Below are 16,049 nucleotides of genomic sequence, written 5' to 3' on the forward strand. Positions count from 1 at the left end.
AGAAATCCTGTGCTAATCCTTGAATAGTACAGAGCCATCTCCATCTGAAAATCAGTTGACTTGGCATACTGTCCCATTTCTTATTTCCCTGGACTATTGTGGTTATCCCCACCCTGAGCAATAGTGACACTAATGCTACCATTAGGGCTAATACTTACACACATGCCAAAGTGGTTCCTCATGATTATATTAAAGAAAAGCAAGAGACAGCAGTACAAACCAGTTAATTTGTGGAGATAAATGCTGTGCATATTAAGCAGATGCAATTGTAAGAAGCAAGCAAGCAGAGCTCTGATGCCCTCATCTTTTTCCTTCCCAGCCTTGGATCTGATGCAGTTCATGTTGTGTGTTCGTGAGACATGCTCTAAGTTTCCTGCAGTAACTGTACAAGTCCTGATTTCCTGGTGATAAGGCTGAAAGCATAATCAGACACACCACTAATAGACCAGGGATTTCCTTCAGCTGAGAGAAGCATTGCTTTGAAGAGTGCTGATCTGAATAAAATCAAGAAGCTAGATGTATTTAAATATGTAGGGCCTGCCAATATGCATTAGGGCTCATCCAGATAAAAGATGCCTAAGGGACTGACAACTCACAGGTTCTCAGAGGAAGCTGCAGCAGCCCGCCAGTGCTAATGGTGCTCCTGTCTTGATTACAATCACATACTTGTCCTGGTTCCTATCCCATTTTCTTTCCATTGTATTTCAATTCTGACACAACAGGCTGGTTATTCAAAATGCAGTTAAGCAGAAAAAAAGTGCTACAGGTCATGAAAGGGAAGAAACAATTCACTAAGAGGTCATACTACACACCAAATTGATAATTATTAATTAAGTGATGGTGATTAGAAGGATTTTCTTTTTGGAGTGCAAATTGTATAACTTTTCATATGTTTATAAGACAAAAATGGATTGCATATTTCGAATTAACATAACTTCAAACAAAACTCTGCAATTCTTGCATCAATGTTTCTAACTAATTTTAAAATGCCACAAAAATTCAATTCATTTCCCAAATGTTCTGTGCTTCTGGGAGTTAAGAAGCTTTTGTTCAAACATCTGAAGTCTTCTAAACCATCTGTAATGCTAATATATTCCATCTAAACTTTGCTGCCATTTGCATTCACCCCTTTTCTTCCCCCTGCACCATTCCAGGTACCAACATATACCAGTTCCCAAAATTTTTCCCATATGTCAAGGAACCCCTTATAATACTTGGGATTTACTTGATCTGATGATGTGAGCAGCAGATACGTGGAGAAATAAAATCTGTAATTTGCCTTTGTGCAGAAAGGTGCTCATTTGCTTTCTAACCATACATGCCCATCTCATGGAGCAGCACTTAATTCAAAGAGAAGAATAAACTGGAAATTTGAGCAGACTTACTCATTTATTTTTATGATGAAAGAGAAAGACAACGTTTTTGCTGCACTCTGGGGAAGATTTCTGATGCAACTGTAAGACAGCTTGATTCTTCCATATGATGTAGAAGTGGTAGGGGATTGCCTGGATAGACAATTCTCCCAAAGAGGCAGAGAAATCAGAGGTTGGTAGATCCTCATCTGCAACATTGTAGGGGTTCAGCTGGCTGTGTTTGTCTCAGGCTTTGTGATGACCAACCCAGATTGTGCTGGGCATTTCCAGGAGGTGTTTTTCTTCACTTGTTTCGCATCATTACTATTGATCACATGGGGATACATAAAAAACTTTTTGGGTTTGTGAAATACATCATTTTTGCTTGCACCATGCACCCACAGGCTTCTCACCCCAGCAAGGGTGACAGTCCCCTCTACCAGAGCTGGACTGAGCACACCAGTTTTTGCACAACCACCAGTGCCCACTTCCCAGATGTAACCTCACAATTGTCCACAAGATCCTGCTCTGGCACGGTTACAGGTTGGAGCTGCAAGTCAAATATATTCATGGTGTCTGCAGGAACCTGTGCAGGACAGCCAGGGGCCAGGTGCTTTGCTTTCTTTATAAAGCATCTGGCCAGGTTTCAAATGCCATCTAAGAAGTGATGTTGGCTCCATAGGAATACTGTGTTGACAACGAGTTGTACCACCAGAGGTGCACTGCTATAATTAGAAAGCATGTTTTAAAAGCCTGATAATGAATTATTTCACTAATTGTCCTTTATCAAGCTGTCTTCTCTTCCAGTTCCTGTCTGCTTACTCATCCAGGTTTTGCATTCCTGCTGGATGTCATAGGAGCCCTCCAGAATCTGCTCCAAATGGGGAAGCTATATTTAGGCAAAAAGCATCAGAAAATTTAATACATGAGTATGAGAACTGAAACAGATTCTAGGACCAAAGCCCTGAGAAAGTAGGCTAGTGGGATGGGCCTAGACATGGAAATAAAGCACAACATGATTTTAACATCTGCCATCAGTTTGGGGAAAGGTTACTCATCGTCAGTGCCTTCGTTTCCTCATTTAGGAAGACAAGTTTTATTTTGTAGAGTGCTGAGATACTGCAGGGCTCAGCTCTCATGCATCATACTGCACCACTGAACCAAACACGAGCAGCTTCTGCTGGTCAAGAGCTCTGGTCCCCCTGCTGATCAGGAGCTGAATTACAAAGCCTTTAAGGGTTACAAAACTGGCCAGTCTTATTTAAGTACCTAACCACCAAGCCTTTCAAGAGCTGGTGAATATATAGTGGGGCAGAGGAAAAGAAAGCTTTCTCAGAGGCAAAAATGTGGCACTTGGAACCATTTTGAAACTTGGAATGTAATAAAGGATATTTTAGACTCTCTTTCTCCCATACTCACAGAATGTCTTTACCAAGCCTGGAAAGGAGAGAAGGAAGGGGAAGAGGGGAAGGGAGAGCATGAGGCAGCTCTGCAGACGGACAGCTGAAGCAGGGAGGAACTGGAGCTGCATGCAGAACTGGAGCTGCATACACTGGTATGAGCTCTTACCAGGTACATGCATGAATAGCAGTATGACTGAGCGGTCACAGAGAGCATGAGCATTGCAGCAGGCAGAGCAGAAATGGGAACATCCTACAAATCTCAGGCAGATGTTATCTGAGAGCCACACTGGGGCTTCCCTTTCTTGCATATGTGTCCTGATCAGTAGGACAGGTAAGCAGTTCCTATTTGCATATAATTACATGATGATATAACCAATGATGGAAGCAGTATCACCAAGTAATCCTGTTCCCCTGTGGGACAATCTGTATTTGTTTAAAGCTAAGTGGCGCAGTCCCATGTGACTGAGGCTTACTGATGAAAGCTCCTTTTACTGTAGCTATGTATTTACAGAAGAAAGACCTCTCCAAAACTAGACTGTAAGATCAGCTGAAGAGTCCAAAACAAACTCAACAGAGCTCTGAGTAACAGCTGGAGAACTGCTTCTTGGTTTATTTTCAGCTCTTGCCCAGACCCTGTGCCTGAGCCCCCAGGTTCATAAAGACCAGCTGGTATAAAAACTTGCGTGTTGAAACTGGCCACCTTATAATAACTGCACGGCTTTGTCATCCCTATGCAGTCAAATAATTGGTTAAAAACCCACCCCAAAACAAACCCAGGGGCACAAAGTCTTAGCTTCAAGATTTCAGAGGCTGGCATGGATGGCAGGCTGAGCAAGAACGTTTATTCCCTTTAGCTTTGCACAAAGGTACACACTCACAGAACCTGGCCTCCCCCTGTTAAAGACACCAGCCAAATTCTGCCTGTGCTTACACTTGCACATTCCATGTTTTCCATAGGCTTGAGGTGAAGTAAAGAGCTGATCTTCCTGCATGTGGTAGTATTGCAGTCAGTGCGTTAATAAACTGAAAACCATTATTCTCAATTTCAAGATTGCACATAAAAGGAAACCAATCTTATGGTTTCTGTGGATAGAAAGAGTAGTTTCTTTATCTTTTTTTTTTTTTAATGGACTTTTTACTTTGAGCAAGTCACTTAACTGCTTTGTCCCTTAGTCTTCCTGATTGTATAATGATATTTCTGTTAAATAAAACATGGAAAGGCTAAATTGGGTCAAGTTTGAGAGAGACTGAGATGTGTGGTGATATAAATACAGATTGCAGAGGTGTTCTATAACATGCAATGCAAGCAGGCAGCTGTTAAAAATTAAATCTACCTGAAAACTATATTACTTTTTAACATGGAAGAACATACAGAGCTGTCAGCTCAAATGAGAGCTGCTAAGGTCACCAGAGTCCAGTTTCAGAGCTGATCACTGCAAAAACTGTTGTGGATACTCAGATGTTAATAATGTAGGAAAGTGATGCATGAGTGATCTTTTATAAATAAGTCAGGTTAGATATAAGGATCTCTGTCCCCTTTCCTATCTACTCCATTGCAGCAGAGTATCCAAACACAACCCAGTGAGTGATGGGATTATGAAAATCTGGTATTATCACTCAGCTCCATAGAAGTGGATCACCTTCACGTGTTGGTGATAGACCCCGCATATCCACATGTATTTTCCTAAGAGCTACAGGAAGAACCCTAGTTAAATCATTTCATATGGAAATCCACATGTAAAACATTATGAGCACTAATAATAATGTACACTGCACGGTAACAAATACATAAAAGTCCTTCACTATCATCAGCTTAATCACTTGCTCTCTTCTTGCTTCAGCTCCCCATCATTAGTATTTCATTCCTGAAAGAGGATAATTGCTTTAGATCTCTTCAATTACTACCAAAGCACTGCAAAGCACTTGTGAAAAATCAAATAGATGTGAAGACTAGGATCGCTGAGCTTGGCCTCCCACATAGTGCGTAGTTTCTCCCAACAACTTCTATCATGAGTTTATCATTTCTAAATAAAAGAAATCAGTTCCAAGGCTAATCCATGAACACTCACAGGTGTGGTCCAAACCATCCCTGTATCTCAGCCATCACCGCTGTAGCAAGAGCAAAGCAGCAGCTCCCTGAAAGACTAAGTGAAGCATTTTGTCCAGCTGTGATGATCCACCAGCTTCAGCAGCGAGTGCGTGACCATGAGATACCCCAACACAAAGACACTTGTTTAAGCACCCTAGAAGAGCTCAGATGGTTCAGGCTGCAAAGCAACAGCTGTCTCCTGGGCAGCTAGATCTTGAGCAGCAGCTGCTGCCAACACATCATCTGCAGGGCTAGTCAGTGCCTGGCAGCAACTCCCACCTGAGCTGATTTTTCAGTTTGCGCTACCCTGAAGGTTGAACAAGAAACATTGCCAAGTGATGCAGGAGATGGCAGCTGGTTTGGCATCCTTGTGCCTGCCCTCCCTCCGCCTGTTCGGCACTGAGCCTCATGGCAGAGCCTATCCCCTGGGGTTGCTGCCAGCCACGGCTCACCAAGCTTTCTCTGCCCAAAGCAGCAGCAAGGCTGCAAACTTCAATCAAACTGTTGGTCTTTGTTGGTACCTCCATGCAATCACAGCACCTGCCTGATGCTCCTTAATATTAATGAAACAGCAGCAGAAACCTTCTGCCTAGAGAAACTGTGGTGGAAAACCTAGTGGTACATGAGTATTTCCGCCTAGCAAGTATAACAACTGCTCCATGTTAGCAAAGAAACAGGAGCTTTCCAGGAGGAAACTCAGAACCTGTTATTAGTTAAAATGGAACCCTGGATGTATTTTGGGTTTCAGAAGTGCTCTTTAGAGGCTAACAAAGATTTATTGCTGTTGATTATTACACTTTCCCTCTCCAGCTGCTAGCCCTGGCCATACCATGGAAGTGGCATGTGCTATGTTCTCTTAAAAAAAAAAAAAAAAAAAAAATCAGAATTTTTCTTCCCTGCCCATAGCCCTTGATGCTCTATCACTGTACAGAAAAATATGCACTTAAGAGGCTAGGCAACTGAAGGGTATATTTATTCTTCACCACCTACTCCACTCTAGGAAAAACACTGGTCTTACAGCATCATGTGAAGGTAACCAGTTATTGCATCTATTAGTCCAAGGTGTGGGAGGCTCTGGGGAAAGCTGCAGAGCTACAGATGCCTGACTAAGGATTTAACCCTGTTAGTGTCCTCTCTGTTTTTAAGCCTAAGGATAGCTGTTTTAGAACTACTTCAGGGTCCTCAGCAGATCACGTTCATCTAACGACCAGATGGGGAGGCAGAGCTAAAGGTGTAGGTTCTTCCAAACAGAAGCACTAAGGTCTTCTCAGCTGTGGCTATATAGGAGGAATTACAGCATAGGAGACATACAGAACCGGGCTAAGGATGGTCTGGTTGAAAATGTTTATATTTTAAAGAGTAAGCTGAAAACCAGACTGCTCATTTCAAAGAAATTTTGCCATTTCAAAATATTTTCTGCCCCAAAAGAGCACAACAAATATTCCAAAATTTCTTGTAACATGCAAATGTTGCACCAAATATGCCATTTATTTGCAGGCTTTCTTTAAAAAAAAAAAAAATTCAAAGATGGTGTTTCCAGAGCCTGTTTCACAGCTGTTGAACTGTGGTCTTTCAGTGGAGAGATGCAGTACTGAAACGTTGCTGGCAGACTTCTTCTAACAGTGGGGCTGAAGTAGCATGAGGTTTGGATATCACAAGTTAACAGCATGTTACTCCTATTATTTATTCCAGTCAACTAAAGCTGGCCACAAAACTTTTCTGTCCAGAAGATGAAATGGCAGCAATGCAGAAGCTCATGTCTTCTGTCTTCCTCTGATTATCACTTTACTTTTACTGGAACACTTACCAAACTCCAATGTTATGTGTAACTTATCAGAACAGAGTGTACAGAAAAACTTGCAATGCTACCTATTTAACTGGCAACTATCTCAGAAAGCAGAGAATCAATTCCTTTCCTTCCAGCTCAAGCATAATTCTCATCAACTTGAATGGAATTCTCTGCTGAATTTTCAGGGTTGGATCTGATCCCTCTCTCTTTATGACCCTAGTGGAAGTCAGACAATCTTGCATGGTTGGCATGACTTTTCTGGGGGATGCCAGATAGTGACTTCAGAAGATCAGCAACTGCCCCAGGTCACTAAAGGCCTTATCTCGCTCTTTCTGTGGGTTACTTCTTGGGAGGGGAGAAGAGTTACGCAGTCTGAGCATGGGGCTCTGCAAAAGAGGTGGCATTTTCTTTCAAGATAAAGGCATGATACATAAAGCCAGAGGCCTATGACCTGTGACTAAGAGCCAGAAACATCAAAGAATCTTCCTGGGGAAAGTGTCCTTGTGCATTAACAGGCATTGTCAGCTCTAGCTCTTGACAGGCGCCATCCTCTCCCATGCCTCGTGTTTCTTAGGAACTGGTGTGTTGAATGGCCTCAAGAAATTCTCATACACAAAACTACCCCTGTGGGGAACAGCAGGGGAAGCCCTGACTGAAAGGCTCTGTTGAATTATTAAGGTTGCCCAGAGTAAACCAGGGTAACCTTCATCTTAATTCCTGACAGCCTCTTTCAGTTTTATTATAATCCAGCACCCCCCTACCTTGCCTACTCCTCTCTCTCCCATAAAAAGAAACTTCACAAGACTGCTGAAGTAAGAAAGCCTGCCCACAAGATTAACTAAATACACACAGTCCTATTTTAGATAGATGCATCGAGCTAAATACAGCAGCCTTCAACTGCTGGAGGGAGCGCAGCATTTCATCCAACCCCTCTTGCCAAAGCACATTAATGCTTTAGCAACCAGAAGGGAAATACAGACACTGAGTCTCATCTTTAAGCAGCAAAGCCAAACACTTCTAGGCTAAAAAAAAAGAAGAAATGCTTCCTAACTGGTCAGATTATTCAGTTTTGTCAAGATCACTTCTGAAAACAGCCAAGAACCGGATGTGTTTCCTTGCCCACGTGTTGTGTCTGTGGTCCCTGGCAGCTGCCTGTGATGGGCATGGTGCATCAGAGGTGGACACAGTCAGGGACAGCATCACCCAGCCCATCACCTCCAGGACTGTGTGATGGTTCTTTTTCCCTTTTTTTTTTTTCCCCACACTGTTCTATAGCTGCAGTTAAAAACAACTGTGCTATGCTGATAAGTTGTGTAAGAAAAATCTGGATTTTCTTTACTTCTTTCTCCAAGGAGGCTCTATAGTTTTTCGCATCTGTAGCCAAGAAGATCTTTGACATGTTCCTGGGATGCAATGTGCTACAAGGCTGTTCAGCCTCACCCTAAATCCAGCAAGTTACAGATTAAAGTGGGGAAGAAAGACAACAGCATAAAGGATATGTTCATTATATTGTTCAAAAGAAGACAACCACACAGGGTCAAGGCAGCCTATATTAAAAATAATACATTTTATCCAAAAAAAAAAAAAAGAGTTTTACTGTATTTTAAACAATGGATTTTAAAGGTCTGAATCATTTGGAACTGAACATTCTGCTGCTATTGGTTTTGCTTTTCTAATAGTCCTATGTAAATATACTTATCAAGTTAATTTAGTGGTGGTGAAAATCTAGTCCTTCTAGATTAAAAATACTTTGCATTGGCTACGTAAGAGGTATTGTGTAAGAATTTCTGGCTGTTTTCTTTTCACCAGGCTTGGAAGTCCTGAGTCCCAGTGGTGTGAGAATTTCTCCATTCATTTGCATGGGAACAATGCATCAGTTACCCTCTTGTTCTGCTCCAAATAATGTGAATGGTTTTAGCTATCACTTTTACCAAAAAAGTGGTTTATTCGTATCCTTTCGTAAACAGCCTCACGGTTTTAAAGGTCTAGTACCAGCAAGTTAAAAAAATATTTCCTTCTGTGTTTGTGCCATTATCAACTAAATATAAAATTAAATTGTAAACTAAAATGTAGGGCTTGAGGTAACACACTTTTTACACGTGAGGGAGCTGAACAAACAGCCTACTGACACCATGAAGACCTGGCTGAAGACACTGGCTGCCATCTTTTAAAAAGAGTCAGCATTATGTGTTTACTCCTGTGTATGAGAAGAAAGGAAGACAACGCTTTTCCGTGCTTCTCAGTTGAAGTATACAGGGAAGAAGTCCTGAGAGCAGGTCATTAATCAGCCAAAACCCACAATGTCTGGCAAAAATAAATCTAGTTCTTCCAAAAAAGGCACACCATTCTCCTCCACTTTGTACAGCTCGTCCCTTGTCTCTCCAGTCCTTCAACTCTCCTCTCTTTAATGTGAACTCCGGTTTCTTTTTCCAATCCACAGGAAGATAATGCTGCTGATGTTCTTCAGACTGAAGTGTTGTACAACACAGCAGCTCTCTATCTCATTCATATCCCAACCTGACAGTCTACAACCAAATTTGATGTGCCTTTAAAAATTACTGTACTTACTCTCTCAAAAGTGATTTAGAGGCAATACTCCCAGTTTCAGGAAGCCTGGAAAATGGCTCTTTCTTACCCCGTCCAATCTACTTTGTTTCCCCATCATGATATCCTACCAGAGGCCACCCTGGGAAGCCAATAATGTTTTTGCATCACTCTGGTGAGGTAGAATTCAGCCCTTTGCAACGTAACACTGCCACCAGGACAAAAGATAATTTCCACCCTGAAGGCCACATCACAGTCTTTTTCTCCTGCTTTTCCAAGGCCATGTCATTATTTTTTTCCCCTTTCTGAGCAGGGTCTAAATTACAAGCACGTGCCCTGGGCCACCTTTCCCGTGGCCACTGTAGTCTGCTAATGGCAGCAAAGTCATACTACACCTTTGCTTTAGTGTTTGATCCACACAGACACAGTAGAATTATTTCTCATTAAACAGACAACAGATAAGTGTCTGGAACCTGACAGCAATTAATACAGACATCATTAGGTCTACATAATCACTTCATTTTCCTTGATAACCATATTATAAATATATTTGTCTCCACAGTACTGAGCCAGTAACACATCTACTACAATTGCTAATCAGATCCCTGCTGTTTGTTAGCATTCAAGAAAAATTCCTTGACATTTTCTAATCTCCAGATGAGGTAGGAGAATACCATGCCAAACCATGAAGGATGGGAAGAAGTGAAAAACTGTGAAGAATGTAGAGGTAGCATGGCTTCCCCACTGCTTAAACAGAAAGGAAACCATTTCATTACATTGATAACAGACTTATCTAGAAATCGGAAGATTGCCATTTGGCCTTCCTGAGTCTGTTTGAAAACTTATGATCCAGGGCTTTGTACACCTCTGGGGACACAAGTCAGCCGAAAACATGGAGGCCTGAGGGGAGAAGAGAAACACTGGAGTGAGCAAAGGGGAGGGATGCAGGAGGCAGAACAGTGACACTGTTTGAAAGAAAATGATCTTATAACAGCTCTGAAAATGCCCTGAGTGTTTTGTTTGACATTTCAAGTTAGCAGCTTCACCTACCAATAAGTTATCAGATCAAGTCACCGCACCTTTATCAGCTAATAATTGCATCTAGGCCAGGGCAGGTCTTTGTTATGCCCATTTGGGAATTCTGTGCTTCTTTGCTTAGCTCTTAAAGTGTCAGGAAAGGGATTTTTAGCCTAAAAACTTCAAAAACAGAATAAAACATCCTAAAACGTTTACTGCAAACCCCAGCATCCTGGAGAATTTCCATACTGATTAAAAAGTGATCATACACTTCTATAGACAGAACAGCATCCTCTGAGAGGAAATGCCACAATGCAATACACCAGTCACTAGGCAATAAGAACTAAACTTGCCTTCTCTCCCCCCACCCCTGCTCCTTTTTATTTTTAAAGAGGATAAGTGGATTTTTGTTCTTGCTGGAAAATGCAATGTAAATGACATAAAACAAATGAATTTTTGGAATGTGGAATAAGCTCTGCAAGGTGGAAAAAAAAAAACAAACCCTAAACAATTAAATGTAAAAATTAAAGCAATAATCTTTTTATGGAGGAATTATGAAAGTTAAGGGCACTGTGTTTCAGTCCTCTAGGGTAGAATTTGCAATACCACAAATCCCATCAGAGCAATTGCCCACACATCACATGCCTCCTCCCCTCCATACCCCACCAAAAAAAAAAAGAAAGCAGAAAGAGTGGAGAGACAGAGAATAATGGTACCCTTTGGTACCCTTTCTGGGGGAGGAAGGATGATGTGGAGGACACTGACTGGTTTGTTGTAATTAGCATTAACAGCAACAAGGAGCACAAATTTTGCATCCCATCATGCCCCTTCATCACTAGAGTGCATAGCCTCCTAACCTCCACCCAGGAAAATGATATAATTGCATGAATTAATCATCTGGGACAATTAATGGCAAAAGCGACCTCAGGTTTCCAGCACAGTCCCTGGCACCGGTGAACTGGCAATGACGTCAGCTTCCCCAGGAATACACTGGCATTTTGCCCATTCCTGAGCCTCTCTCTTGACTCCGTGAGCAGAAGCAAAACAACGTATTCACACAACCGGCGACAAACGCTGCCACCGCCGCAGTGTCAGAGGGATGCTCCTCCTGTCAAATTGTCCCCGTGCCTCTCCCAAGGAAGATGCATATCCCGAAATGGGCAAGTGCGAATGGCTTCCTTGGATGTGCAGAGAGATGGACTCTGCACGTGTGCCCAAGTATCTGCCTCCTTTTTGGTAAGGAGAGCCTCCCACTCTGTCCCTGGAAGCTCTGCAGCCCTTTGGAGTATGTGAATAAGCAAGTTATTTAATTATTCCTTTTACTGGGGCAGAGGTAATTGGAGAGAATCTTAGTATACTGGGGACTTTATTTTCAGATTGCCAGGCTAGTTTTGCTTCATTAATTCGCTCACTTCAATGCTGTGAGTTCTTTGAAAGTTGGAGTCAAACTCAACTATGATCATGGTTTTTTTTCTAACTTAGAGGAGCTGAAGGACAGGAAAGGTGTGAGAAATCAAGAGATAAAACCCCGCCAGCTAACAGTATATGTCCTGTCTTAGACATATTTTTCAGTCAGCTCTTCCAGGTGAGATGAGGAGAGCATGGCTCTGTCCTACGGGAATCTGCAGCATGTTCCCTTTGGGTTTTCCATCATCAAATACAAATATCCTCTGTAAAGTGGAGCCTTTTTGTACCTGTGCCAGGTGAGTCCCCCTTCAGTCTCACTTGGGGGACATGCACAAGCTGTGAGGCAGAGAGGGTCAGAATCAGCCCAACACCCCCAACAGCACATCCCAGACACTGGCTCTCTGCTTGGAATATCAGGCATGTTTGTATTTTCCCATCTTTGGGCTGCATGAGAAAACCACAGAAAATAAAGAGTTTGGGTAGGGAAAATTTAACCCCTGATGTAAGAGACTTGGTGTCAGAGAGGGAGGAGAATTTTTGGGGGCAAACCGGTTTGGTTAGTCCAAGATTAGCCATTTTGTTGTTTCTTCCCATGGGGCTTTCTGCCTTACTGCTCCTTTTGGGGGGAGCTGCTGGTTATTGCTTTCTGAGCAAGCAGAAAAGGTGTACCTCCCTCAGCACTCATCATGAGTTATTTTCCAACTGATTTGAGATATCCACAGGTCAGCAACATCTTTGTTTCAACAACACTTTTCTCTGGATCCTGGCTTAAAAAGAATGAGGTAGTGAAAACATATGAGAAGCAGCTAAACCTGTTCATGCCTCACAGCAAGCTGCAATCCCCACTCTGATTAGTGACTGGGCTGAGGTTACCCAGCTCAGGACAGCCTTGTCTTAGAGGCTTGCAGAAATGTAAGCTGCAGAGGTGCGATTATAGCATCATCACTGCAAACAACATTCCCTGTCTATATGGTTTAATGCCACTTGTCACATTTGTAATCCAGCTTCCCCCAACTGTCCTGTCTGTTTAGCAGCCACTTGTTATCAGAGCAAAGGCAGTGAAACAAAGGGAAGGGCAGAGGCTAATTTGCTTGATGTGCTCCTGCTTTTCCAGATAACATTGTGAGCTCTAACTGATTCTTAGAGATGCTCATCCTTCACATCATTAAGAGGGAGATAGCAAATCTGTGGAAAAAACTCAATAGGTTATCAGTTTAGCAGCAAGCAAACAGGATGGTTTGATCATCAGTCCTTCTAACCAGTCAGATAACCTGTCCTCAGTCCTCACCTTGCTTCCCAGGTGTAGCTAGCTCAGTAGATAGGATCAATCCACTTTCCTACTCACTTGCAATCTCCATGTTAGAGAATCTGATTACACCAATTGCTTGCAATTTATCTCCACCTGCCATGACTAATGCTTCAGTCTGACCTCCTCTTTCCCATTTTCACATCTCACTGCAGATCCGATACACACACTGACAGATGCACACACACTTGCTCTTTTTTGTTTGCAAACAACGCACTAAGAACCTCAGCATTTCCATTTTCAATCAAATCAGAAAGCACTACTGTTTTCCTCACATTGCCCATGAGGTAATTTCTCCCTTCTGACTCCTCTCATTACATTTATAATGCACAGGCTTCATACATTGCTGCTCTACCCCCATAAAACACAGGCGTCTCCGTACAGACACGCATGATGAACACACAATATTGTAAACCCCTGCAGCACATATAAAGACAAAGGCACACGCTACATGCACTGAGCAAGTCCCACCACACACATTCCTGTTCCCTCCAAACCCTGCAGGAACACATCGCCTGCAGAGTGCTTTCCTGAAAACAAAAACACCCTTGCAGCACAGGGTCAGTATCTAATTCTGGCAAAACCCGTTCTCACTCGCTCCCTTACCTTTCCTGAGTCTGCTAATCCAGGGGCCCTGGATGGATTCGCTTTCCCTCCTGCACACAAACTGCCAGTCCCTCCTGCTTCACATTCACAGCACACCAGCAGGATTCACCGTCATCCCATTCTGCTGGATCCTTATCACCCCATTGGTCAAAGCCAGACAGTAAATTCAATTAGGCTCCTCCTTATAACTATATTATCACAGGAACAGAATGAATAATTTAGTAAAACAACAACGATGTGCAGGCTCCAGTGTCACAGACTTCACCCCCATTGGCAGGCTTTTATCAAAGAGAGACGGGTAAAGAAACCAGAATCTGTCACTCTCCTGAAAAGGGCACACTTGTATTTCCCATTCTATCCTTCTTGTCCTCCTCCCCACAAAACCATGGCATTCCCTTTTTATTGTACATCCATCCCCAGCACACAATACAGTATTTCCCTGGTGAATGGTCATTACCATCTCAGTGGATGCAAGGATTGCTGTCCAGGGAAAGCAATTACTGCAGCACATCAAACACTTTGCTTATTTCCCGAATGCAAGACCTGGGAAAAGAATAAAACCATTCTGCAAAAGGAAGTAACGACAAGCAGATCACAAGGAAATGGGAGAGTCTGCCTTGTATCATGATATCTTCCATTCAGCAACTGCGCTGTCATCCCGTCAGTTCAGACACCCAAGGGATGCAAGTACATGGTTCCTGAAAGTGAAAGCCTCATATATGCATTGCCCAGGGACTGTGATTTCACATGCCCGCAGTGGGAGTTTGAATCCCTACATCAAAAACACACACCAAGGTGGCAGTTTTCCTCCAGACCAGATGACTAAGCTGTTCTATGATTTATTTTTTTTTTTCTGACCAGAAATTTATAACTAACTACTCGTATTTTTTCCCAAGAATTAGTTTTCACGAAATAACCACCACTCTTTTTCCTCAGGTGATGCTTTGTTCAAGAGTTACAGAGCACTGCAGCTTTCCTTAATAGGGTCACCACTATCTATCTCAAGCCTCAGACCACATCATTTGCCTGAAGAGGTCTTTTTTATGGGAAGGATGCTGGAAGTGGAGGAGCTCAATGGGACAACCTTTCCCACCCCCAGATCAGACCAAGCAACCAGCAGGGCTTTTTAATAACCATTCACAGAAATATTGAAAGCTATTGCCAATACATGTCCACAGGCAGAGTTTTTATGAACAGTCATATAATTCCACTGTAACTAGAAAACAAACAGACAGGATGAACAAGACATTTTTCTTCTCTTACAGGAGCCTGTGTCCCTCAGAGCCCAAGAACACCCTTTGCACTCTGCTTCCTCTGTGCTAATATTTACTCAGCAGAGTCTATATACCTACTATCATAATAATGTGAGGTTCAAATTTGCACTGGAGCCCAAACTCCTTCAAGCAACTCCTACACCAGCTCTTGGTTTGGCTCATCTCCCAGGACCGTCTGGCTGGGCAGCCCTCAGCTCTGCCTCTGCAGGCAGTGGGAACACAAGGTTGAAATAAAGCCCAGGGACCAGCATAAGATACAAAGGCAGACCACCAGTGAAAGACCAGCAGATTTCCTAGAGGTAATGTCTGTCTTTAGGCACTGCCTTCATGGTGCAGGACTGGCAGGCAGCTGGGACAACCCACAGCTATTGTCACCTTCTTAATTGCTGGGCTGTCCACCTCTGTCAAAGCCCCGATGCAGGATGAAGAGTCACACTGCCTTCCCTAGAAAAACAGGGCACAGGAATGGTGGATGCTTTTGCCTTTCCTGCCAAGTTCAAGGTGATCTAAGCCAGGGTGTCAAACTCATTTTCACCAGGGGCCACATCAGCCTCATGTTCACATTCAAAGGGCCAAATGCAATTTTAGGACTGTATAAACATTGGAGTAGTTACATTTATACAGTCCTAAAATTATATTCAGCCCTTTGAAGGCAACCACAAGGCTGATGTAACCTCTGGTGAAAATGAGTTTGGCACCCCTGAGATTCTAAGCAGAGAAAAAAAAGTCTTGACCAAGTTTTTGCTTTGTCTGTTATGTATTTCTCTGCCACTAAAAGGGACAAAACTGCCCTCCTGCTCCTGAAGATGCTTCACTTTCGAAGAATAGCAGCTGCTCTTTTCCTCTTTCCCCTCCTCTTTCCCTTGCAGCCAGCCAAACATTTAAGAGCCTTTGTGTTAAAGGAAACCTTGAATTATGCGCTTGGTGATAGCTACAGAGCAATTAAATTAAGCCACATGGCAAGTTGCCCAATGTCATTACCAAAACTCAGGATGTTTTAGCATCATTTATTGAAGAGTTTTTACATGATGCTTACTTAAAGTACCAAAAAAAAAAAAAAAGGGCAAATTAGGCTGTTGCCATGACAACTACAGAATCTGCTCAAAATTCAGGAGATGCTAGGCAGGGAGCTCTTCAGTGGAGAGCTCAGCATCATGAATATGGCCCTTGGTTATCAAAACCCTTTCAGGTTAATTCCTAGAATCAAAGCCTCCCTGACAAAGGGTTTAATAATTGGGAGTAAAGCTTTGGCTTAAGAGGGC

The 16,049-nt window shown here is 42.7% G+C and overlaps 1 protein-coding gene across 1 annotated transcript in view; it reads right to left on the reverse strand.

The window, feature by feature from the left end:
* SYN3 (synapsin III) overlaps window positions 1-13,639 on the reverse strand; it is a 206,431-nt gene extending 192,792 nt beyond the window's left edge. The window contains exon 1 of the mRNA XM_065838673.2: window positions 13,514-13,639. The gene's annotated coding sequence lies outside the window, so the exon portion shown is untranslated. The remainder of the gene's footprint in view (window positions 1-13,513) is intronic.
* Between the last annotated feature and the right edge of the window lie 2,410 nt (window positions 13,640-16,049).

The sequence above is a fragment of the Patagioenas fasciata genome, chromosome 1 (genome assembly GCF_037038585.1).
Source record: "Patagioenas fasciata isolate bPatFas1 chromosome 1, bPatFas1.hap1, whole genome shotgun sequence".
NCBI lineage: Eukaryota > Metazoa > Chordata > Aves > Columbiformes > Columbidae > Patagioenas > Patagioenas fasciata.